This window comes from Lissotriton vulgaris, chromosome 2_1, assembly GCF_964263255.1.
Source record: "Lissotriton vulgaris chromosome 2_1, aLisVul1.2, whole genome shotgun sequence".
In the NCBI taxonomy this organism is placed as follows: domain Eukaryota; kingdom Metazoa; phylum Chordata; class Amphibia; order Caudata; family Salamandridae; genus Lissotriton; species Lissotriton vulgaris.
In genome coordinates, this window is record NC_141687.1 from 1380460169 (window position 1) to 1380487432 (window position 27264).

The window sequence follows — 27264 nt, forward strand, 5'->3', positions numbered from 1 at the left end:
GGGCCTCGGACTCAGGTGGTATCTTTACCGCTTTTTTCCGGCCAACGTGGTCCCTCCCTTGTCCGGGCTGGTTGTTCGGCGTGCTGTTTTGGCTTCTCTTAGCCGCACGTTTTATTCCTTTCCCGGTGGGATGACCTGTGTTATGCCTTTTGGGCCCGGTTCGTTCGGGCCGCTAGCCCTCGTTCCTCCTTGGCTCGCGGGCTTACACAGGCTGGCATCCTTCCCTACGCTTCGCTGGGTTCGGTGGATCCGGCGGGGGCCCAGGGTCGGTCCGCGAGGTGTGGCTCTGTTCCCTGGGCCCCCTGAGTGGGTGTATCCTCTGTGGAGTTTTATCTGTCTTCGGCGTGGTCGTCCCCCGCCTGGTAAGTGGGTCTCTAGCTGTCCCGGGGGGACTTCGCTGGGGCCGTTCTGAGTGCTGGAGCTGCGGCTCCTGGTTGGCCTCCTTTTTTTGGAGGTCTTGAATTCAGGTTTCCTGTGGTCCCTGTTTTCTTTTCAGTTGTTTTACATCAACCTTGGGTTGGTTTCTCTGCATCACCGTGTGGTGTTGTTGTTATGGTGGTCAATGAAGCCTTGTTGGCTTGGGTATTGGCTCACTTTGTAACTCAGGGGGCGAGGAAGACTAACGAGGAGGTAATGCCCCGGTTACTTACCGGTAATCTTCATTACTCCGAGTATAGTCTTCCTCGTCACATGAGTTCCCTCCCCCCCTCCCTGTCTGGCTATCGGCTTCATGGTTTGCTTGGTAGATCAGGCTGATTGGTTGGGCCGGCCCGCCTCTTATAGAGGTCAGGTGGGACTGGTCGGCCATGTTGGGAGGGGGTGGGAGGTGGTTTCTTTTTGCTTTGGAGGGTTCTGTTGTGGAGCTAAAGCTCACTTTGTAACTCATGTGGCGAGGAAGACTATACTCGGAGTAATGAAGATTACCGGTAAGTAACCGGGGCATTACCTCATTGTGTGTAAAATGTAATCATATCGGGTGTTCTACTTGTCTCAGAGTTATTTCCTTCCCCTCATCATTCTCTTGTTCTATGGCTGATTCCAGTTCCTGAGTGAATATTTTTGAAAAGTGGTTCACCCATGTTTTAGCATCTAGGGCAACGTCTATCATTGGTGAATCACATGTTTCAAGGAGGAATGGGGATTTAACTATTCTCCAAAAAGTCGAACTATCCTTTGTGGAGCAACTCTTATGGAGCTGACTCCATACATCATCTCTTATCTCTTTTTTCCGATATTCTAGGGCTATTACGTACGCCTTCATAAGTCTAATGATCTCTTCCTTGGCCCGATTGTTGTTACTTAGGGCGTTTTTTAATAGTGAATAAGCTTTTGTACATTTTGAATTAAACCAACCCTTTTTAGTATTTCTATTTTTCAATTGCTTTCGGGATAACTCTTTTTCTATACTTTGAGCAATAACACTGTAACTCGACAATATTTGTTCCGATGTAGCCATAGGATCACAAAACATTTCAATGGAAGACAGGGCTTGCTTGACTATTTTAGTCGTTATGATTTCTTGATCAATTTTACCCCATTTTAATGTAAAATCATTAAGTCTATCTAATTTTAAAACCTGCTGATCAAGAAGATTCAAATACTTTAACTCCTCCATATGAGCGGGTGCGGAAAATATAAGGCTGATAGGGAAATGACCACTCATTGCATTGTTAATTGTGTCGAATCTTTGAATAGTCAATGCCGTACTTGATGAGACAAGGACAAAATCTTTTATCTTTTATACTTTTTAATCCCCCCCCCCCGTTGAATGTTGGAGAGAATGTAACTGGTGGGGTCACTAACTCATTTGCAAATCCTAACTCCATCCCAAACATAATCTCATTCATTCAGTTAGCCGCATTTGTGTGAGTAAAATGCGTTAAATTATTCTCTTCCTCGTCCTGAATACCACAATTATTGATACAACTCTTTTTACACAAATATAAATTAAAATCACCGCCCCAAATCAATGCAAAAGATTTATTCATGTACTTTGGTCATAAATCCTGTAGTAAAAGGAAACCTGATTTAATACATCAATTAAATCAATTGAATTCAAGTTATTATAAAAATTTACTAAAAAGTAAATAGACCACTTATTTACACGTAGCATCAATATCTGATAGTTGCTTTCCATCTTTAATTGGGCTAACTCCACAAAGACCAAAGTATTTGATATATATGTTATCAAGCCCCCCTTGCATCTTCCCGAGGTAGATGCTATAACCTCTGAGAAGTATGTCTTATAACCCACTAAGTGAATTGGGGAGCTAAGCCAGGTCTCTTGGAGGCAAACTATATTGTAATGCCTTACTAGTTCCAACCATTTCTCGTTATTATGTTTTGGGGATAATCCTGCTATATTCCCAAAAATAATATGGAATTGCAAAACATTTAATTTAGGTAGTGGACCCATGGTCTGAGGAAGTAGCTCTAGATTTATTTGGTGCTCTATGTGGTCTTTTTTTTTTTGGGCCCTCGATTTCTATTTTCAATAGAGCGTCCGAGATGGGCAAGCTATAAGTATGGGAGTTTGAAGATCAATTTAAATTCCCTGTTATTAATAATGGAGGTCGATCACACACCACAGTATTGCTTCCTATTTATACTTCTCCCTTTGTGGTATCTTCTAAATCCAGTCATTCATTATCGTTCAGCCCTGAGAGAGCGTTGAATCTATTGTAGGTGGAAACGGGGTATAATGGCCATTGAGCCATGGGGGTTGTTCTCCAATTTATAGGGGGGTGGATACTATTTTTTGGTTAGAAGAATCCCAGTGGTAGTATATTTTTCCCAATGGCATCAACCATTTGATTTACTCCTTTCCTCAAAATGTAGTTTACCAGCATAGGTGAGCTAAATGTCAGTACTACACAATCACCTGACAAAACCTTCTTCCGCGATCCCACCCACTGCACTCGCCTGACCATCTTAAAATCCTGGAATAATTGTCCCTGTAAGTCAATCCTGTTACTTAACCAATGTAATGATTTATTTTTAAGAGATAACCACGATTCGTCATTGGGAGCTTGGCTATTAGGTACATTTCCCAGAACTATAACATACGGTGTGACCTCTGGTGAGAGATCTATATGGCTATCAACAGCTGTTGTAACAGGGTGAAAGGGGGTCAGAGAGTAGGTTTCTTTACAATGATGCTGAACAGAAGTGGATTGTGTCTGCGGCATACCAGTCTGTAGACTTTTTGGAATATCACTATTTACTTTAGATTGTGATTTCTGTAAAGAGTGCACCCTATTATCAAGTGGCTTTTTTAGTGGTTGCTCGGACTGTATAATAATTTCTACAGGTGGTGCTAACATATTAGATGAACTAGTCGTTTTATTAGGGGGTATGATTACGTTGATAGATTGACTGGAGGTATGTTAGGATTAACCTTGGATAGTAAAGCTGGATTCGAATCTTGGACTTTGTTAGTTAACAGTTTTTCTATATTTTCCATTCTTTTTTTTTTTTTTTTTTTTAATTTTTGAAAACCTTTATTGTGCATAGCAAGCGTACAAATACGGGCCTACAACCATACAGGCCGGCCTCGAGAGCAATCAATAGCACATAAAGTACGGATAGTTCAACTCAGCAGTCCCAGTGATATATATATATTTTCCATTCTTGTTGATAATTGGTCCAGCCTAACCCTAACATTTAAGTTCAATCTGTCAACTAATGATGTCAGCTTATATATCACTTCCTGAGAGTCAGTTTGTATTATGGACTTAGAGTTTGCAGAGAGCAGCAGAGTGCAGTACATGCTGAGCCTCAGAAATCTCAGCAGTCACAGCTGAAGCGAAGCAAAGGGAAAGGGAGCACGAACGCCGAACGCCGAGAAACCGAGAAACCGCTGAGACCCGCTGACCCACTGAACCCACTGAATCCTGCTCCCGCCATCACCACCATCGAACCCATCCCCTTGGAAGCCGCAGGAGTAGAGGCAGGAGCGGGGGTAGGAGCACCCGTTCTTGTGACATTGAGAGGCTGGTAGAGTGCAGAGTGTCGGAGCACGGAGCTGGGGGACCAGGTCACATCGGGACCATAGTGGTGAGGCAAGGCGACTCAGCGCGGCAAGGGGAGGGCGTTGTGAGACGGGGCGCATTGAATCACTTGCTTGCTTAACTTGCCTTGAAACGCCCTTAAAGCTCTATGCGCCTCGCCGTTAGTCCGCCTTCCCCCATGGTGCATGACGGTGCAGGACAAGCGGCAAAACCAATACATGGTACACGGCTCCCAACCCACGATAAAGGACACCATTGAACACTACTGAGCAGGCGGGTGGCGCGTGAGCTGAGGGTTCGCTCTGTTGGAATTGTGGAGCCGCGGCAGTCGGTACCACTTTCCAGATACTGCCGTGACAGTGTGTTCCCCTGACCCCTGACCCCTGTTCATAATTCAATTAATCTCCAAGCTCTGACTGACTACAGGAGGGAACCCCTGCAACTTACCACAAAGTCGCCACAAAGGTGCCGCCAGGGGAGCACAGCAGACATAGCAAACAAAGCGAATACAGCGAACACAGAGCGCCATTGGATTAGAGGGAACTGCACATATGGGTTGCCCCAGCAGCGCAACAGGGATTGCGAGCTGCTAATTGCACAGCAAATAAAACGAACAGAGCAAACACTGGGCCGTTGGGGTAGTAGTGAACGGCACACACGCAAAACCCCGGCTGTATAACAGGGATTGCGAGCGGTGACCTGTGAACTGTGAATTGTGAGGCAGAACAGGTGCAGGGGCAAGTAGGGTTCTGGACCTGGGTCCCGGGTCCTTGGTCCTGGGATCTTGATGCAGAGCAACCTAGCCGGGAATAGGAGTGACCAAGCACAACAAACGCAATTTGTTCAGGTCCTAACCCAAGACCCCCCCCCCGGAAAGACAAAGATGAGGACAAGAAACTCAAATCTTTTACAATGCCAAGAGAAACCTCGCCCACTCAAGACAGCAAAATGCCTTACTAATAAATGCTTTACCCCCCTTGTTCAAACATGGGGACGAACTGTAGAGATGAACTAGTGGAGGCGGAGGCGGAGGCAGAGGTGGAGGTGGAGGTGATTCATGTTGGAGATTCGCCATTAGCACCACCTCGAGCAAACAAACCCCAACATGGACAGACTACACCTTCACACGTGCCAACGCTAGACAAGGGCTCACCTTCAAGTAGCTACAGAAAAACATCTACCAACATGGTCAACAATAGAGATATAAGAGACTTTTTCCTCCAAATATAGTCTAAACACGTGCATCAGCATGTAGAATATGAGGAAGACATAACCACTTTGGATACAGTTGCCTCTCTTAAATCTCTTCGTGCCCGGCAGTTCCGCTATCACCAAAAATAAGTATAGGTCCGGGTGGCTGAATAACTCAAACAAAAATAACATCGACCTTGCTTAGCCACATCGTCAATCAAGCTAGTCCACTAGTATCAACAACCCATCATACCCGGGGCACTCACACGGTTACCCGGGCTGACGGCGAGTCCGAAGACCACCTCGCAATTGGGCTGATCCCTATCAAGGAGGTTAACGCAAGCAGCACTTTTGCCCTCAGTGGAAACACAGAACCACTCCAATTACCAGCAACACACCACCTGAATTTAGGTAGCCCTGGTCTTGATAACAAGGCTATAAGACACAGCCTACAAGGTCAGGGGGAGGATCTCATAACGGAGCGGCAGCCGGCCAGACTGGACCATCACCCTGTGTTAATCAACGCTGTCTTGACTTCAATGGTTAACGCTGCCATAATGCATGCCAACAAGCTGGATGTCCAGATAAGCTTCCTTCACACAGTTGCCGGCCTGATATCAGGCATAGACTCCAAACTGGAAGACCTGAATTCCCTAATCCAGCGTGCGCAGGCAAATACCACTGTTCTATCCGAACCGCTTGATTGCGGGTGCAGCCCTGTGCTGCTCAGCTTGGAAAAATTGCCAGGAATAATGAATACCCTAATCGAAGACCTATGGGCAGAAGCTAGTAGGGTTAGAGTAACGAAATTCCGAAGTTAATAAACAAGGAACCCACCCTATCTAGAACACAGCCGACTCTCAATCTTACCGGCAAAGAACACCAGCAGGACACCACAAGGGTGACGCTAGAGCAACGAATCCCCTACCTCCGTTATCACCCGTTTTGGCTCTGCACATGGTCTCAGGATGCGAGGATTGCCCACACCCCCCACAGTCGTGCCTAAACTTGCATGACCCCTGGGGCCTCGTACACTTTCCTCTGTTAAAATTCCAGCAGATGCCTTTTTTGCCTGAATTGCCACTCGATCTCGAGTGATGCTCATTACTTGAACTTGCCCGAAAGGGCGCCCCAGATGAATGGCGGGAAAACTCTCCCCCGCTTCCCCCCACCAATGGTGCCTTTAACATGCCTGATTTCTCCATCTTTTGCCATGAAATGGAGTCGTAACAATCCCACGTCAGAGATGTGTCATACTCCTTGGCCTTCCGAAAAACATTATCATAACAAAACCACTGATTGCCCTTGTATGACTGAGAAAACTCCATAATACGTGTCTGGTACACGGGTAACTCGGCCAACATTTCAGGCCTTCGTTCCCCCATAATTGAAGTGAAAATGCCAAACGCTCTGCCCCAATTACCTATGTTCTCATCGACCTTGAAAGCGGCCATCTTGGCGCGCCAAACACTCGGGTGCAAAAACTCTTTTTGACCCTTCACATGCTCGATCTCATAATGATCAGTTAGCAAAGAAAACATGTTTACATATTTCTCAGCCCATATCCTCTCCTTGATTTCAATCGGAATATGCTGAGCCACTTTCTCCCTTCTCGAGGGTACAGACCCCACCCCCGCAATCGGCAGTCGCTGCTTACCTGAACTAGAAGCTGTAACCGTAGTCGCTGCCGAACTCGTGCCCGCCGCGGTTTCACCCACTGGAGCCTGCGGGGGAACAAAAGGACATGGTGGCTTTGCGGCCTCTCTTGATTGCCGCAACTGCCTCATTACTGCCCTGGCGTCATCCGCCGTGGTGCCTTCGCTATCTTTCCCCAACCACGCTGCCAGCTGTGCAGCCAACTCGGGAGGCATATCCTCCCCGTTCACAGGGGTGACTACAACAGGGATTGGTTCCCCCTCCTTCGGGACCGGGATCAGGGCCTCAGTCGGTGTATCGGGGAGCGCCGGCGGCGCCTCGGGAACCGGGGTCTCTCCCCCAGTTGCCCCCCTCTTGGACCTTCTACCTCTCCCGCTAGGGACTACTCCCGGCAATGCTGGTCCGACGACTCGCTTTGAGCCTCCTACACCGTTCATTGCCGCCATCTGTTTCTTCATCTCGGCCATGTCTTTCACGAGCATGCGGAGCATCTGATCGGCACCGACCCGCTTTCCGACCTTCTTGCCCGGCATTCTCGAACGATGATTCTCTGAAAGAACAAAGACAAAATTACAACGCTCAAAATTGGCTCTTCGTTCCGTCTCGAGCTCACGTGCAGCGGGGAGGTGCAGCTTCAGAGCACAGGAACAAGAGGATGCTACTTTGGCTTGTCGCTCCTTTTATCCTTCTTCGGGCGGGCGTAAACCCGCCTCCGCCCGCCTCTGGGGGCGTGGCTGACGGCTTCGGTGTCTAGGACAACCCACTCTAGGGCGGAAAAAAGCGCGCCCCGGCTACGCCGCTTCGGGCATACCAGCCGGGACTCGCCTCCCGCCCAAGATGGCTTCCCGGGGGGATCGGGGTACTCCACCATACGTTCGGGGGGACCGATTGGTCGCCCCTTTCCATTTGTGCTTCATCCGCCAGAAGTTTAAGACATTGGTGCATGAATACAGACTTCCTGAAGAAGGCTTACGCCGAAACGCGTTGAAAAAGGAATGCACTTCTGTATTTTTTTATAATAATTGATTCAATTGTATATTATCTCACCGTTTGCACATGTATTGTCCTTTTTATATATAGTAAATTGTATTTATAATGAATCAAGAAAAATAATTGCCATGAAAAAAAGATGTTTAAAAAAATAAAATATCATAATAAATTAGCACTAGAGTGTTTCTAGTCATTAGTTGGTTGGTTTTCTCTGCCCTTTTCAACCAGGCACATAACCCGGTGCACACTTGCTCTCCTTTTACCCCCATATGCTGTTTCCTTGCCAGGGTTTATCCTATTAGGCAGGGGCCCCATTCTTCCTAAACTACTAAACTCTCTAGTTCTTACACTCCGGATCTGCAATGTTCCCAGATTACTGGGCGGATCAATACTACTGCTACATTCGGAAATATCTTAACTTTTCATAGTCTGAATGCAGCATGAATTTCTAGTTCTCCCTCCCTAAGCCATTGTTGTGAAATTCGGTAACCTCTCTGTGTCACTGCCGTTCTAATCAGCCTCAATATATTTATGTTTAGATATTTCATTCAAAGGTCTTCTTTGGTGTTCGGTGCTAAAGTTTAGGCAGGCAAGAAAGGTTATTCGTTTGTATTACAGAGTACTAAACAGTGGCCTTGGAGTAATTTAAGTATTGTGTCTCCTGCCTGGATAGTAGTGCAATGACTGCAAAAAGCCTAGAGTTTTCAAGTACATTGAGATAGCTATGATCACAGGACCACTAGCTATTTCAGCAATAATCCTCTCACCCACTTCTCCCTACCTGCCTATTCCGAATACTTATACTTCTGCACTGGATCCTGTTTTGTGTTCACTTAGACTCAGATTCACTAATGTTTGAGAGGGGTTTGTGTAATTTTTCTTGAGTGAAGGTATTTACCTTCCAATGCAAATAAGGATTTGTAAAGGAAAGCTGGCCAAAGTAACACAAAGTAGATCTATGCACTACTTTGCGTCAACGGGGCATTCCATGGGTGGTACAGGGAAATTCCAATTCAATCAGCCATTGCCCATGCGACACTTTGTCAGCACAATCCACCATGCATGTTTTATTCTTCTGTAAATTTGATAAAGTCCAGAGGAAAAGGTGGATTCTCCCGCTGCTTAGAACATCAGGCCTGCGACAATCCCGGCCTGCATTCATAGTCATGCAATCCCTTGGGGAAGAATTTGTAGTTTTATCTGTTTCGTTGTTTTTAAAGTCTGTTTTTAAGTGTAGAAAATCTATTCTGATGTAAGATTTTTCACTGTATAACTTATTCCATAATTTTGTGGTTTCTTATCTTTCTGTTACATGCAATTTTATTGTTTTATAAATATGCTTTTATAATTATGTTATAATTGAATAAAGCTTAACTGACTGACTGATTGAAATCTTCCTCTACTAACAATTAAAGATAGGGGTTTGTGCCAAAACCTACTGCTCCTCAAAGCAGACTTAACAAAGGAGAAATGTTTTAATTTCTCCATATTTTCCAAACTTTGCATGAGTGCTGTAGCACTCATGTAATTTGGGGAAAAGTATTATCCCATAGTTTTTTACTGGAAGGCTTTTTTCCAGTACAAATCGTATGCTTGACAGAGCAAGCACCCCACTGAATGGTGGTGCAAAGGTGTTTGCTTTAGATCATGGTACCCTAATGTGCCCCGGCACTGATGGAGAGAAAAACGTCATTGTATTTTCGTAGATATGGTGCTGTTTTTGTTTTTCTCATCGACATAACACACTACAGCAACTTTGGTTGCCGCGCTGCATTGTCCCACAATTTAGTAAATCTGCCCCTGCATGTACTTCTCTTTTCATCATCCGAGTTTCTTTTTATATAAAGCTCTAAAATAAATACACGTGTAACTACATGCTGCTACAGTCAAACGTATTTTCTAAATTCCGGTCAACCATCAATTAACTCCCCGGAAAGCAAAAAGTTCCGCTAGTCCTTGAACAATATGGCTAGAACATTGCACGCATATTGATATTCCTCTTATTGATAAAGCATCTTTTGATCGTTGCACATTGAGAGAAACATCATCGCAGCTTTACTTCTGTTTCATGTTTTTAATGTGTCAGAACTCTAGGCAAATATTTTCCCAGAAAGAGTAGATTTTCTGGCCGAGCTGTTGGAATTTTTTCATCTCATGATACACTGGGGAGTTCTTCCGTTGCCGAGCGATGAAGGAGAGAAACTAACAGCAGGAGGTGTCATGCTTGGCATAGTTCAAAAGAAATATCTGTATTCATTGAGATCAAGAGCAAAGGTGACAAAATGATGCGATGTTCCCTGCAGGGGTTAGGAAGAGGAAGGACATGTTTCAGAGAGGAAATACGGAAATATTTTCAAGGTGAGAACAAATGTACTTCCCCGTGTTAAGAAATGCTTTACACGGCTATCTATGTGGAAGTCTGTCTGCTCTGCAAAAAATCGTGATAACATAATCTAAAGAAAAGAGGGGATTCGTTTGCTCAGTGACTTAAAGTTACAGTTAAATAACTTCGTTGCAAATTACTTTTGTCACCTGGTAATCGTTCACATACCAATGTTAGATGATGTTTAACCCTTTTCGTGCTGCTACCTCAGCCCTTAAAGTGCAGCTATTTCTTATTACTTGCAGCATTTTGCACGTAAGCCGTTTTCCAGAACTGATAGCTAGGCAACATTTTTGTCTTTTTCCCACAAGTTGTGGTCTCTAAAGGCAATCCGGGAATTGTGGATGGCACTGATTGACACTGAGAAGATAGCAAAAATGTTCAAAATATATTTTGGGGGGAAAAAGGGCTTAGCAAGAAAGGTTTCGTATTTATTCTTGAAAAAAGCCATCAACAAAATGTTTATTGTGCTAAGATTGCACTGCTCCCAGTTCCAAGAAACAGGCAGAGTTGTTAAAAGGTTAATTTCTTTTCATCATTGTTTTCTCAATTTTATGAGTGGTAGTCGATCTCTCCTATTTTTGCAGAATCAGCATACTTTAAGTGGTTGGGGCAATGAGGTGTGAAACTCAAATATGAATCTTTAAGATTATGCTTTGCTAACAATTACACACTTTGAATACAGTAAAGAGTGATTTATGTAGGTCGCCTATAATTTTCCCCAAGAACCTAATTATTGAAATCAAATAATAATGAAAGAAAGTCGAAAACATAGAAATAGGTGTCAATATTTCTTCTGCAATGTTTTGCCGTAATGGATAATCTACCAACTAATATACCGGAACGCCTGCACGACTTTTTCAGTGCTTGTTGGTTGTCCTAAAACACACAATTCCCAGAGCCATCAATTGAACTGCAGCTTTTAAGGATTTTTAATTGTGTGCCAGCCAGGCATCAATTCATACGGTAGAATCTGATTAATAAAAATGGATGGGAAGGAAATCTACGCATTTTTTAAATGTGCCTAAAAATATTAGTTTAGAAACAGTTAATATATTCATATGAGTCTGAAATGCAGGTTACCTTTACCATTATGTGATTCAGAGAGAGTTTTTTAGATTGTGCTTTTCCTTCACATTGACTTACTTAAAATTTGAAAGTTAAAACATTATAGAAATTTAAAAGACAATACCAAATGTCTACTAGTCAGTATTCCCATACTCAAACTGATAGAAATGACACCCCACATATAAAATGATTCCATGATATGGAAAAAAATCACAGTACGGCAACATCACAATTTTTTATTTGAATTAAATTGATTCTTGGGATGGCAAAACTGTGGAATCTGGGCCTGGGTTAGCTGACAGCCAAGTTGAACTACTAACCTCGGACACTTTTTTAAACTAGGAAGTTGTGGCTTGCATGCATCCAATTACTTTTTCTCAGACAGAATGCCTTGCAAACATCAAATATTAGCAAAAATTACAGATTATTCACATGTTTCTGTAAAGAAAAGTTCCAGAACCTGTAGGGATCAGAAAACTTAATACCACTGAGTTTTCCCACACTTCTACCAAAAAGATAATATCTCACTTGTGAGTTTGGGTCTATCAATTGTGACAGGAAAAATACTAAAATACAACTTAGCAACACCAAGAATTTTCTTTTGGATATCAAGATTTCTACAAATGGGAGTAGCTGTGAGTATTTTGGCCCAGGAAAAACGGGCACCCAGGAAAACCCAACAACCCCAGAAACCCCTAATACCTAGACATGCAAAGTAGTCTAGAGTGGAGAGATGTACTTGGATGCCACACATTTCCTTCCCAAAGGGCCCAGCAAATATCAAACTTTAAAATGTGAGGAGATTTTTTTTTAATTTAGCCAGTGAGAGAAAGTTCTGCTATATAATAGGAATTGACCAATGCACTGCCACCCAGCATTCCCAAACTTCTCCTGATAAAAATGGCACCCTACTAGTGTGAGTAGCCCTATCACTCACAGCAGGAAAGACCCCAAAATGAAAAGTGGAGACATAGCGAACTGGGTGAGTCCAGGTTGGCGTGGCTTACATGGATCCAGATATCTTTTTTTGCACAGAATGGCCCATAGACAATACCTGTTTGCAAAAATGTTCCTCATATTTCTGTGAGGAAAGTTCCAGAACCAGATGGGAATCAACAAAATCTCACCACCCAACATTTCCACACTTCTCCATTTAGAAATAAATGGGCCTATCAACAGGGTCAAAAGGTGGACCAAATGAAGTCAAATTAGTGCCAATGTTGTTGTCACTTGGCTAATATGTAGGTTAATTCCTATCCCTGGATAGGCCCACCCTATCCAGGGACTTTCTGATGCAAAAACAGGACTTTGTGTTCGAAGCATATTGTAATACCATTTTAAGATTAGTGGATAGGAAAGTACACCACCAGTTCAGGGTCGGCTCTCTCCCAATCAACACCTTCACATGCAAATGGCGTATGCATGGGTCAGAGCATTGTCCTGCTTGCCCAGCCATGATAGAATCTATATCCCAGTTTTTGTTGGCGTGCCCGGCTTATAAGCTTCCAAGGAGCAAATGGCTGAAACCCATCTGCAGGAACCTGGGAACCAGATCGGCTATGGAGGCATTAAGGATCCTGCAGTCATCCACTGATGCATCTATAGTTGTAGCTATGGCCAAATTTTAGAGTTGGGCCTGGTTTATCCGTTGTAAAAAGCTAAGAGAAACCCAAGCCTAGTTATCGCTATATAGATGCTATGCCACTTAGTAGGGCTCTGCTAATCAACCTACAGTAGTGATGTTTATTTGGTTTTATACTGCATCAATGTATTTTTATGGATTGTATTGTGTTTTTTAGCTGTACTCATTTTTAATGATATATATTTTGTACTAATTACTGTTATCAGCCACACTGTTTTGATTACTATATACGGTACTGTGTTTTTATTCCAAGTACTTTTTATCCGACATTGTATGTACTGTCTTTTATGATAATTTTCATCGAAATGAAGACACAATGAAATTAAATGAATAGGAATGCGGAGGGGCTGGCATGTCCTGGCATCGGTCTGTCCTTCCATCCCTTGGTTTTAGACAGTCTTTCTGCTCCTTGGAGCTCAGGGTCCAAATGCTGCAGTAATTCCATTTGCAAATGAGATGAAATTTGGATTCCTTTGGGAGTAGTTTTGAACCCCACTTAAAACCCAATAAATCTATCACCTGCTCGGAAGAATGATCCAAACCAAAAAAAGTCCAAAGAACATATTGTTATTTTTATACACCAATCTATAGTGTTTAGTGGACCTTTTCTCCCTAAATCAGAACTGAACTCTCAAGGCTGCTTCTAAGAGGGCAGTAAGACCGTATGGTGGGAGAGGGGCTGCATTCTAGTGCAAGCACTCACCCCAATATGTTTCTCACATTTATCTCTGGTGGTCTGATTGGCATTCTGCCTGTGAGGGATGAGGCAAATTGAGGGTTAACACTCCAATCAAACCACCCAGCGTATCAGGAGTAAATATATTATTAGAAGGAATGGGGTGAGTTGGCCCCATTCTAGTATTGGGTGCCCACCAATCCTTTGTGCCTTATCCAGTTTTTCTGATCAGCTCAGAGGGAAGACAGGGGTACTAACCACCAGACAACCAGACCTGCAAGGATAAATATTTATTAATGATTTGGTACACTGACAACACCTAACAAATCTCAATTTCCTCTCTATTGCCAAGTGGCATGACTCCAGATTTGGGTTCTATGATGGCCGGTATCCATGCACGCCTTCCAAGCCTGCGTGTTTAAAAAACTTAGAGACCCAGTAGAATCTTTGTTGGTTTACAAATATGTATCTCAGTACATTTTCTTACCCTGAATCATGTGTGAATATCAAAAGTATTTTTAAAACACACATATACTTTTCTGTTACCATGGCACATGGATGCAGTATTCACATTCTGGGGTTGACCAGCACCCAGGGAAAGCAACAAATACTGGGCATTTATGAGATTTTTGAGGCCAAGGGCAATTCAGAGTGGTGTAGCTTGTATTTATATAAGTCTTTTTTGTCTAGCCTGGAATGACATTTCAAACCTACACCTAAAATACTCAATTACCTATGTGTTTCAATTGGTGATGGCTGTAGGAGTAAAATTCTGGACTGGGGTCAGCTACCACCCATGAAACTCTATCATTCCTGGCTGTTTCTGAAAACTAGAGACAATGGGTAATTCAAACTTGTATGGCTTGTATAGGTCCCTACGCATTGTGATATGCAGATTGCCCTACAAGCATCAACGTATTGGTAATAAATGCACGTTTCCCCATATTGATTTGACAGAAACCTTGGTCATTTTCTCGCTAATCACAAACATCTTGCCATGATGCATTTCCACATGTCTTCGAGAAAAGCAAGCTCAGGTAGGTGGAACACCGCGCTCTCCGTCGGTACTCCAGGCATCCTCTGTGCCGTCTCAGGGATGGGAGAGAGGACGTCTCCCAAGAAGGCACAGAGGATGCCTGGAGTACCGATGGAGAGCGCGGTGCTCCACCTACCTGAGCCGCAGCCAGGTGAGGCTTTGCGAGCGCCTCCTACCTATAAGTAAGGAGGACCAATACCTGTCAAGAAACGACTGGTTCATTTGCAAGAAATGTAAAGTAAAATTCTTTCTATATAATATATTTTAAATACACCTCCAGTTTGGGGGCACAAGCAGTAGCGAGATGTGGTCCTGAAGAAAGCAGCAGGGCACCCATGTGGGTCCACAGTCTGCAGAAACATGTCGACCGAATTATACCAACAATAGTAGTTATTTCTTTTCCTACTATATCTCAGCACATTTTTAGCGATGGAAATGTAGGAGATACCCAATAAAGTTTTTCTCTCCTAGTTGTCCAATTTTATATCCCCTCACTTAATTTTTCACACCTATATTCTCTTTCATGCACTGCTTTCTCAGTTGTCACGGTTATCTGCCTTACACCGCAAAACACATTAGGGCAACCACCTCTTTTAACATCCAGTGGTCGCAGGATTGCTCTCCTCGGAGTCCCAAATGATGATAAGGGCGGAACTGATCGAAAACTGATGGGTACTTTTACAATTGTGGAGGTATCCGGTGGCACTTGATGCACTTTGGTCCGTTATTTTCCTTTTTGGAGCTCCAGGCATTGTTCTACAGTTAATTTCCGTAGACCCACAATCAGCCATTTCATCTTCCCCGTACAGCCAACCCCCCTGAAATCCATAGGGGATTTGGCATATTTTGAGAGCTCGGGGTGACCCAGAGTCATCTCTAAAACCCCATTGGTCTATAACGGGCAAAATCCTCAATACAAGACAACCCAAATCCATAAAAAGTGGCAATAGGGGTGAAGATTGTGGAAGGCTTAATGGCTCTGACAAATTTAATTTGAGCTTTTACCAAGGAGGAGATGTTCTCAAAGCCCCATAATTCCGCTCCATATAAGATTGAGGTAATAACCTTGGTGTTATATATCTTAAGAACCGGGGCCATGGGCTTAGTAAGTGAGAGCTTTTGTTATTTTGCAAGAGCTCCTGCCAACTGTGCATGTTTCAGAGATAAAAGGTCAATGTGGGGTTTCATTTGTCTGTTCCAAAAGGACATTGTTCATGAGCACACTACTTTGATGGTCTTATGGTTGTGGAAGACCATAACATTTGTTTTGTCCACATTTATCACCAACCCATGGTCATGACAAAACACCTCAAACCTAGACAGGGCATCCTGCAAACCCTTCTGCATCTTAGATGGAATCAAGGCTTCATCCGCGAACATGGGCAGTGGTATCCTCAGCCCTGTCAGACCAGGGGCATCATTATGACATCTGGAGTAGTAGTGAACCACTCCATCTATAAACAAGGAAAACAACACGGGCACCAGGACGCATCCTTGGCGCACCCCTTTAGGACTGGAAATCTGTCTGTAACCTCACCCTTTGGACCCTACCGCACCAAAGCGTAATTCGAAGTGTGCAGTTTAATTATCATGGCTAATAGCTCCTGGGGCATACCTGCGTCCAGAAGGACACTCCACATTTTAATGCGTGGAATCAAGTCAAATGCAGACTTAAGGTTGATAAAAGCAGCGTATAGAGAGAGAGCCTCCTCCTATGATAACTACTTTCCAGTAGATCATCACAAAACTGATCAATGGTGCTAGTAAAAGGACGAAAGCCAGCCTGCAATGGTAACAACATATCATTCTCCTCAATCCACACATAGATTCAACTGAGTACCAATCTGGCAATTATTTTCTGCATTAATTCAATAAGGCTGATCGGCCTATAATTGCCAGGTGATGAGCGATCGCCCTTTTTGTATATCGGCAGAATATTAGCTCCAGACCAAGTATCCGGGATGGGTGCACCACAAGCTATGGCTTTGGATATAAAAGTGATGTATTTGTACCAGTCTCTGTCATACTGGTACATATCAGCTGGAATGCAGTCCGGACCAGGGACCCTCCCTTTCAGCATCAGTGAGAGGACAATCTTAACCTCAGAGCTATCAAACAATAGGATAGTGGACGTAAGACCTCATCGAGGGTGGGTAACAATGTTGTTTGAGATTGAAAATGGTGCTTCAAAATACGCTACCCATGAGTCTGGAGCGACGTGGTTGACTGGTATGTGTGAAGGACCATTACTACCCCACTTAACTATCCGCCAGAATTTGACCATATCTCGTTACTAGCTTTGAGCAGGTCAAGCCAACGTTTGCCATCCCAATCCTTCTTAGCTGTTTTTTTAACTGCTTTGTACCTAGACCTGGCCAGTCTAATGGCACCCATGTTTTTGGATCTAATGGCTTTTGTTAGCTTCTGATATGCCTCTCTGCATGACTTATTGTACCAGGAAGCCATTGTTATGCCTGAAGTGTTCTTCCTGGAGTTACGCTTAGTAAAAAAAGATTTTAAACTAGAGAGTAACTCACTATGTACACTTCGAACAATACGATTAATACCCTCCTGAGAGTTACAATTATTAAGAATGGCAACCAAATGGGCAACCATAGACTTTATCTGCTCGAGGTCCCCTCTCTTTCAAAAAGCCTGACCCATCTGACTTTTCTATAATCATTCGAAACGGCTAGTTTCACAAGGGCGTGTGCTTCATCCTTGTTGGCATTAACTGTTGTGCTCAGTGCCATAAGAGATAATACCAGGGGATCATGATGATCACTTTTGGAGCGTTCAACTACCTTCATATCATGTAAGTGAGCCCAGAATTCCGCGTTAAGAAGAATATAATCTATCCGACTTGATCTTAGCCCTTTACTGAAGGTAAACTCACCCTTCCGATCCGACTGTGTCCTCCCATTAACTGCCCTTACACCCTTCTCCAGACACAATCCCTTGAGCTGCAGAGCAGTTTCCATACATTTTGTAATTGGACTAAAGTCTATGGGGGGGATGTTCCATTGAGAATCCTCTTTGGCGGTTAAATTACCATCCTTGAAGCCAAGGGGTTCAAAAGAGCAGTTGAAATACCCTGCTATAATCAGATTGCACCCTTCCCTCCAGCTGTCCAAAAACCCATCAAGGATGGCAACAGTCTCAGAACGCCTCCCACTCGGCTGACCTCTTGTGTAGATGTTAATTAGCAAGATGTCCTGATCTTGGCCATACGTAGACAGAGAGCAATGATATCCAGACTATCGGTCAAGACTCGAATGCTGTCTCACCCAGCATGTTAGCCCACCAGATGGTCTACCCTTATGCCCCTTATGCTGGCTTGGAAAAAATTAAGAAACCCGGGGTGATAGACTTTTTCCATAGACCATGTCTCCTGAAATACCCAGATGTCATGCTGTTCTACAAAGGAAGACCAGTTATTGTATTCATTTTTAGATAAAAGCCCCCCAATGTTCCATGAGCCCACTGTAATACTGGCAGCCCCCTCTATTGAAATATTCCTAGGTTTAGATTCGTCAACAGGAGCGCTTATAAGGGAGCCTTGATCTAAACCCCGGAGCCCCATTGTTGGGCTTGTTGTGGTTATTACAGCCCCACCATCACAGCTGAGTCAATCATTACTTTCCAATGTAGAAAAGGCATCAAATCAATTACTCACAGGGACAGGGTGAACCATCATGTTGGCACCACTAATATCTATTTTGGGTCGATAAAATAATCCCAAAGGTAATACAGGACTGATCTCCCTTGCATCACGATTCCCTACCCTCGAAAGAATATACTGAACCAAGCTGGGTTACCTAAAGCTCAAAACTACAGAATCGCCCCTTAAAGTTTTTGTAGACTTCCAAACCCAAGTAAACCTGAGCACCATTTTTAATTCTGTGAACAGTTTAGTTTATAACCCTGTTCAGGTGTTTAGAAGGTGAAGGGCCTTATTACGCAGGGTAGACCAATGTTCCCGAGCCTGTGGTACAAGCTCAGGGACATTCCCCAGAACAACGGTATGAGGGGTGGCCTCCGGCGGTAAGTGGAGGGATGTAGGGAGGTGCAGTTTCTCCTCTAAGGTTTGTTGGAATAGTTGCGATCTACCAGCTCTTGGGGACGCTGGGGCACTGTGTGGGCCAGGCCCACCTCCTGTTGGGGGTTAGATTAACTATTGCCCGAAACAACACTTGGAGGATTGAGTATGGTATTTACAGGCCCCTTATTTTGCTGACCCCTCCCCACCTATGAGATGCATCCCCCCTATGCCCGATTGTACATTGAGTTCAGTCGATGAAATCCTAGGGAGGCCCTGCTCTATTTTAATGAGCCTAGCTTTGATTGAAGCAAGTTTCTGCTTCAAGGGGTCAATTAAAGATGACATTTTCTGCAATAACTGAGTATTGTAAGCATCCTTACTGCAGTTTGCTGGGTCAGGATTAGCTTTCACAAAATAACAATCGCTAGAAGATTGTGGCCTTTCCCCAACCCCTTTAGCAGGGGACCTCTGGCTTGTACCCCCTGCTGGATGCAGATGTGTTTTTGCTAATGCACAGGCTTTCCTTTTCTTTGTTGGTGGTTCACTCTCTGCCCCCCCAGCACTCTGCTTGCTCTGCTTAGCTTTCTTGCCCCTGGTAGTAACTTGAGATGCTCTGTGGGAGCTTTCTGGACTTGCTAGGGTAGAATCGTATGGGGCAGACAGTACAGATATAGTCTGCCTTGATGACCCAACAGGAGCAACTACAGGGGTGTCTGTTTGCATTAACAAAATAGAGGGGGCTGAGTTACCTGATACTATTGCTGGTAGGGGTTTTTACAATAACCTGCGCTCCGTGAGTTGGATCTCATGAATGAGCGCAGATTCAGTCCCGGATAAAAAAGCATCAAGGGTTCCCACTACTCCACCCCCTACTCCAGATTTGCTTTTACCCAAAAGACTGACGCCAACTGGTGGCATAATGCAACAATGTCACAGATAAACTGGCCCCTGTGTTGTTAAGCCAGATGGTTTTGGGGTGGCCCAGTACAGTCTTTGCTGGGCCCGCCCTTGGTCTGTGCTTCGTCCCACGCCGCGGGGGGAGATGTAGCACTTTAAGCGTGATGGCCATGCCTCCCCCTCACTCGTGGCAGCTGGAGATTGCCTGATGCACCCTGGGGGCTGAAGTCCTCACCCTGGGTGTTGTGGAGAAGGAGCCCAAAATAGCAGCAGATTTGCGGGGCTGGGCCAGGCATCACAGAGGCCTTAGATAGCCCACCTCTTGATGTAAGACACCAAGAATTATTCTGACAGTCCACAAGTGGCAGTAGCAGCAAGAAAAGAAAAGACTGCAACCAGCAGCAGGCCTCCAGGTCACCAGGCCAACCCTCTGGTCACTATTAGCCATTGGCCCACAGAGTATAGTGGTGCCCGCCTCCTCCGCACCCACCGTGTGCCAGCAGTGTCTAGGTAAGTATAGTATAGTCCAGCCCATTCAAGTCCCTGTGTGAGATCTCCAAAGACTTTCAGCTGTGGGTTTGTTGCAAAAACAATGATGACCGAGTGGGCGCAGTTGAGGGGGCCTCGCCCAAGTTTAGCCCGGCACACCAAGGGCAGAATATCTGGACAGAAGGGAGCCACTCCAAGACACCCAGGTGCACTCCGAGAGGCAATAGTCTCCCCCAGGGCATCAGCTGCTACATACATGTAAGGCACAGCCTTGGGCACACACGCAGACCCGACTCCCTAAATCCAGGCGCAGGCCATCCGACTTAGGCAACCCCTCACGCATTCCTATTCTAAATCCTTTCCCTGGTGTCTGATAGAAGGTTTGCTCCCTTGCAGTCCAAGGTTGAGGGTAAATCCCCAATATGCTACCCCAAAGTGGAAAGAAGGGCTAGATTGAGTCCAGGGATCAGAAAGAAGCCTGGTGCCAGGATGGGCCAGCCCTCATCCCATTCAACTGTTTACTTGTTACTGCTCTGGGATTTATGGACTTTCTGTCCCCCCCTGTAAAACAGGTATTGTTTAAACCCCAAATATGCCTCCCAGGGAGGCAGAAAGTAGGCCCAAGATATGGTCCAATGCCATAACAAGCTATTGCCTCACTGTTTTTTTAAACATCAAACTTCCAGTACTAACCAAAAAAAAGCAAAAAATGATCCCTCTCCTCCTAATTAAATGCCTCATATTCCTGTTTTAGACTCTATTCTGCATGAAGTGCATGGCCTTCAGCCTTTCATGTGTGCAACGTACCAAATAATTACAACAAATTGAGGATCGTTGGATTGTTGTGGAGAATAAGGTTTCTCAGTTAGTGATCTCCAAGACGTGTCTCCCAAAATACCTTTGTTGGAACAAGAAATTCACAGTATTAGGGCCAGATGCATCAAGCATTTTTCTCATTGCAAATGGCCCAATTCGCAGAATCGGCCCGTTTGCAATCGCAGTTTTGAGATTCGGTGACCTGTTACTGAAACGCAATGGGAGTTTGCAATTTGCTGTTTGGAAGGGGCGTGTTTAGGCCATCCATTCCAAATAGAGAAACCTAACAGTATGCATGAATGTTTTGTGACCTTGAATGCGGTCAAAAAAAGTGTGCTTATTACCACCTACTTCAAGGAGGTGGTAAGACATTTGCAAATGGGAAGGTGTCGCCAAGGGACTCCTTCCCCTTTGTGAATGTTTGTAAAATATTTTTTAGGTGCAGACAGTGTTGCAATGGACCACTGCCTGCTCTTAAAAAAAAAAAAAAAAAACTTTTCATTTGTATTTTTATAAAGCATCTTGTTTTCATTTAAGGAAAAAGGGCTGCTTTACAAAAAAAATGATTGCTTTATTTAGAAGCAATCAGAGACATGGTGGTCTGCTGATCTCAGCAGGCCACCATCCCTGTGATTTTTCTGATTCCTAGGGGGTCGCAAATTGCGTCCTACCTCTTTATTATTCATGAGGTAAGTCATTTGCGACTCCTTAGGAATCGCAGAAAGTGTACTACACACATTCATGCACGCCATTTTGTAATGAGGGAATCGCAAAACATTTTTTAGATGCATCTGGCCCTCAAATTTCACACCGAAGACCTTGAAAATCAAAGCAGAAGGAATAGTCTCCACCTTTATGATCTACTGGAGAATCTTGAAAGGCCTGACATGTTGACTTTTCTTAAAAAATTTCTACCTTACCTTCTTGGACTTCAAGATGCACCTCGTCTTAACATCCAATGAGCGTATCATTTGGGCCGACCTCAACTTCATTTCATTAAATGGCATGGATTCATAATGCTCTTTTTGGAATTCAATGACTTGCTGCGTATCTTGAAAGCTGCTAAGGAAAAATGTCGACTGCTGTGGCCCAGCCATAATATTTACATATCTCAAGATACTTGGAACGCAACTAATGCTTGTCGAAAAGAATTCCTAGTGCTTCGACCCCGGATGAAACAATTGAGCACTTGTTATGGCATTCTATATCCCTGCCTATGTAAAATCACCCATGATTGCGTATTGCATTCATTTGAGGATCTGGCTAAACTAAAAACTTTTTTGCTGAATATTACTAGTCAGAATATGGAGGCTAATGCATGATATTACTAAATACTATTAATTTTACGCTTGGTTATGACTTATTTTGCTCTTCTGTTTTTATATTTCTTCAATTCTATAGCTACCTTTTATTAATTTTCTAGTCTACTTTTCCGTTGCCATTCTTACTCTTGGCATAAACATGCCCTTTGCTTACCCTTTAACCTCTTATCTATAATTTCAGATCTGGATGTTCATCCTTAATCTGTTCTACATTTTTTTTCTTATTTTTTCTTGTCCTCATTTCTTCCTCTCTCTCTCATTTGGCTCTCTCCTTTCTTCACTCTTCTTCTTACTTATCATGTCTCTACATGAATGTTCTCTTAACCCATTTTCTTATTTTTTTTATCTTATTTTCCTAATAATTGCCTACTTATATTGTTTCATGGTAGATAAACAGTGTCTTTCTGTTTTTTTATCTGTTTTGCAGCCCTTTGTTCCTGTTCCCTTACGCTTTCCTTCACCACATAACATGTTTAAGGTTGTCTCGTGGAATGTCTGTGGTCTAGGTCACCCCATCAAACGTCAAAAGGTACTTTCTCTTCCATCAAAGCTTAACCTACATGTTGCTTTCATGCCGGAAACTCATTACAATGATGTTGAATCACTTAACCTTAAGCGTCAATGGGTTAGTCAGGTTACCTTTTCTCCTGCTGTTAACCATAAAGGTGATGTAGCCATTCTATTCCACAAGTTATTGAATATTCAGATTTTATCAGCTGAATGTGACTCAAATGGACGATGGCTGTTGCTTTATGCTATTATACTTCAAAAACAAATTACTTTAATCAATTTTCATGGTCCTGTTAAATTGGATCCTGAATTTTGGCAAAATGTTAAATTGAAGCTTTCTTCTATTTCTAATTCTAATCTAATTGTTGCTGGTGATTTTAATGACTGGTTCGACCCATTTACTGATAGGATGCCTAATTGAACATTTAAACCTGATAAGTCTCACAAAGCATTGCAATCTGCCTTTACTTCTTATCCATTCTTTGATATATGGAAAACCTGTAACCCATATATATGTGAATTCACATTATTTTCCAATGTACATCGCACTATGTCTTGTACTGATTGTATTTTGGTCTCCAAATCATAACTACCTTCTATACAGTCATCAACAATTTGTTTTACTTGTATTTCTGATCATGCCCCTGTTTTGTCTTCCTTTGATATGTCCTTTAATACTTCTAAACAGGCATGTTGGTGATTTATTAATTCTTTACTATCAGACCCAACCTTTATTTTGGAACAACCTCTTTTATTAAAGATTTTTCAATCAATCCAAAGATACCTCTGTTCACAACAATTGGGACGCTTTTAAGGCTTCCTTTTGGACATTCACTATTGCCTACTCAGCTAAAAAGAAAAAGGTGTCTGATTCTAAATACCTCTTAGATACCTATTTCACCTTCAAATGCTCCTCGAGCTTACAGCAATTGATTAAAGCCAAGTCTGCCCTGAATATGTTTGCTACAGTCGACGCTTGCAATGTCCTTCTTAAAATAAAATCCAAATACTGTGGAGGTCAAAATAAAACTTGTAAAATGTTGGCCAATTATTTAAAAATCAAATCGGAATGGAAAATTATTGACCCTATTTGCAGTGAGCATAATAACAATATGATGTGCTCTGACTCTGACATTATTAATACCTTTAAATCCCATTATGAATTACAACATACAGAAGATACATCTTCTTCTGAGTCTGATATCAAAACTTTTTTTCATGGACTTCCTAAACCTCCTTCCATTCCTGACAATCTCTTAAATCTTGAAAAAGATGTTACTCTTCACGAAATTATAGACCCTGTAGTCTCTGAAGAAAGACCAAGCTCCAGGTCCAGATGCTTTTTCCATTTAACTTTTTTATTTCTTTTCCTCGAGATCTGCTCCTAAATTACTAGAACTTTTTTATTATTTTTTGTCCAGCCCTAAATCCAGTGGTTCACTTTTGGATGCCAAAATTGTCATTATTCCTAAACCAGATTAGGATCTCACCCTCTGTAAAAACTATCGGCCAATTTTGTTAATGAACTGCAATTGGAGAATTTTGGCTAATATTGTGGCATCTTGTTTGGAGGATGGTATTCCCCTTCTTATTAAACCTGACTAGGCTGTTTTTTTAAGGGGCAGACTTGCATCTGATAATGCTAGGATGAATTAAAAAAAATCTAGCCCTTTGGAAAAAGTACTCCTCTCCCATTGCTGCCCTATCACTTGACGCTGAAAAAACTTTTGACCGTATAAACTGGCAATTTATGTTCTCTACTCTTCACTGGTTTGGTTTTGCCCCAAAATTGAACTCATTTATCAAACTACTATATGTTAAACCCATGCTTGTGTATTTAATAATGGTCATTTTTCCCCATATTTTATTTTGCATGGATGCACTTGAGAGGGTTGTCTTCTTTCACCTTGGCTCTTTCTTTTTTGTTTGGAACCCTTTCTTGAACATGTCAGATGTAATCCCTTTGTAACTGGTTTGAAAGTCAACTCCCTAGAAATCTAATTATCTGCCTATGCAGATGATATTCTGGTCTATATGTCTAATCCCTCCACTTCTCTAGAACCTATTTTGCAAGAGATTAGGTTATACTTCAGTATTTCTGGCTACAAACTCAAATTTTCTAAAACTGAGATTTTACCATTAAACTCCTCCTGTTATCGTTATATGTTTGATAATACTAATTTTACATTGTGTCCCTCTAGGAGTAAATACTTGGGAATCTCATTTTCCACCACCACACCCATTATACGCTCTCATAATTTTTCTTCTTTAAAACTTAAACTTCAAAATCTATTAGCTTACTGGTCTCGTTTGTTTTTTATCCTAGTGGGGTAGATCAGATGCCTTTAAAATGATGATTGCTCCTCATATTCTTTTTATGCTATCTATGTTACCCTTTAAAATGCCTAATTATAATTTTTCTCAAATCACTTTTATCTGTCATGAATTCCTCTGGAATAATAAATGTGACCGTATTGCTTTATCCAAGCTAATTCTTCCTGAGACCGAAGGTGGTGTACTTTTTCCCCATTTTAAGGTACATCCTACTGACTTTTTCATTCGACAATTTTATGCTTTGACCAAAGAACACCATGATTCTCCCATACCAACATGGATTATTTTTTAACTCTCGCATGGATGGTGGCCTGCTAGGGTCAGCCGACCACGATGCCTGTGACTACTTGACCAAAGAACACCATGACTCTCCCATACCAACATGGATTATTTTTTAACTCTCGCATGGATGGTGGCCTGCTAGGGTCAGCCGACCACGATGCCTGTGACTACTTTTTAAATAAAGCTTTTTTTTAAAAATACAGACACTTTTTCTTAATGGAAAAAGGGATGTATTTAAAAAACAAGTATGAAACGTTACTGTTTCGTTTTTTAAGAGTAGGACACACTTAAAAAATAGTTTTGCATACATTCAGAAAGGGTAAGGGGTCCCCTGGAGACCTCTTCCTATTTGCGAGTGGCCTATCACTTACTTACACAACTGCGGTTGCAAAACCATTGTACATTAAAGTGCAACTTGCTATTAGGAAGGGACGCTGCTGGCACGCCACTTCCTATTAGTGAGTCGTAAACCCTATTTTGCGAGTCAGTAATAGGTTACTGACTTGCAGAATAGGGTTTGTACATGGGGCAGACCTATTTTGTGGTCGTAAATAGGCCTATGTACCCTACATGCACTAATTAACGGGGCCATTGGTACTATTATGATTTTCTATGCCTATGTAAGATTGTTCTTTGACAATTTTTTGATCTCTCTTTACTGATCTTGGTTTCCCTTTTGTGATGTATTTGGTGAAGGCTACCTCTGCATACCCAGGCTATTTTATCCTTCTTGTATTTTGTGATTGCTTTTTATTACTTGTTTGTAAGATGTTATACTATTGTTTTGCAGATTCTTATTGTTCCTGGTGATGGGCGAAAGCACCCGAACAAATAAATAAATACCAGTAATAACAAAAAAAATGTATCAGTTGACGAGAAATTTAGAAACTGGAAGAAAGAGTGGTCAGCAGCTCTAAAAATGAGATGTTTTAAAAAAAAGCAATACTAGTTATAAAGAAATCGGAAAGAGTCACAAGAAACCAATAAATAAATAAAACACATTAACAACTTGTATGGAACAAACTACATCTAGGTGTGAAAGAAAATAATGCAAAAGAATTCTGTGAGCTCGTACACTATGGGTAATGCGTTGGGTGCAAATAAGCTGGAGCACAACATTTGTGCGAATTAATTAGTTGCCTATTTCAAGAAACTTTATAGCAAGAGTAGTGCTGCAGCTCAATATACTGATATTATTAAAAGGCATAACAGAGAGATTACTGACCTAACCCCTCATCCTTCATTTGCAAGAAAAGGAACAATGCCACACGCCCAGGCTCTGTTCCTGTGGGTATGTTCAGTGCTGTTCCTTCTCTGTTTGGACAGATAGTAGCAAAAGCCTTCAATTCAGTACTGATGACTACTCTGTGCCACCTTTAGGGCCATCAGCAATTACAATTCCCCTGCATATAAAGGAACTCAATGAGACCCATGGAATTAAGAACCATTTCACTCTTTGATGGATTCGGTAAAGTTCTATTTTGCTGAACCAGTTGAAGAGTTCAACTGTCTTGCCAACTATTCTCATTGGCATACACACATGCTTTAGGTAGGGTATAGGTCTGTAGAGGAGGCAATTAGACTTTAGATGACTTTTTAAAAATGCTCCAAAATGTAAAAAGTCCTATTATAATTAGGCCCCAATTCTGAGTACAGGTGCTATTTATCACATCTAATGAATACCTTTTCCACAGGGTCGAGTTTGTGGGAAATTACACTCAGATTTTGGTGATTGACGCACTATAATCAATATGCTATGATAAACACTGTATGATTTTCCCCTGATACATTTCGTCAGGTTTGACCTGCAGAAATGTAACAAAGGTTGATCTGTTTACCACATCTGATTAAATACCTTCAAACTCATAATTCTGACCATGGGTTTACACACAGGTTAGAATGCGCCAACCCACTAGTAAT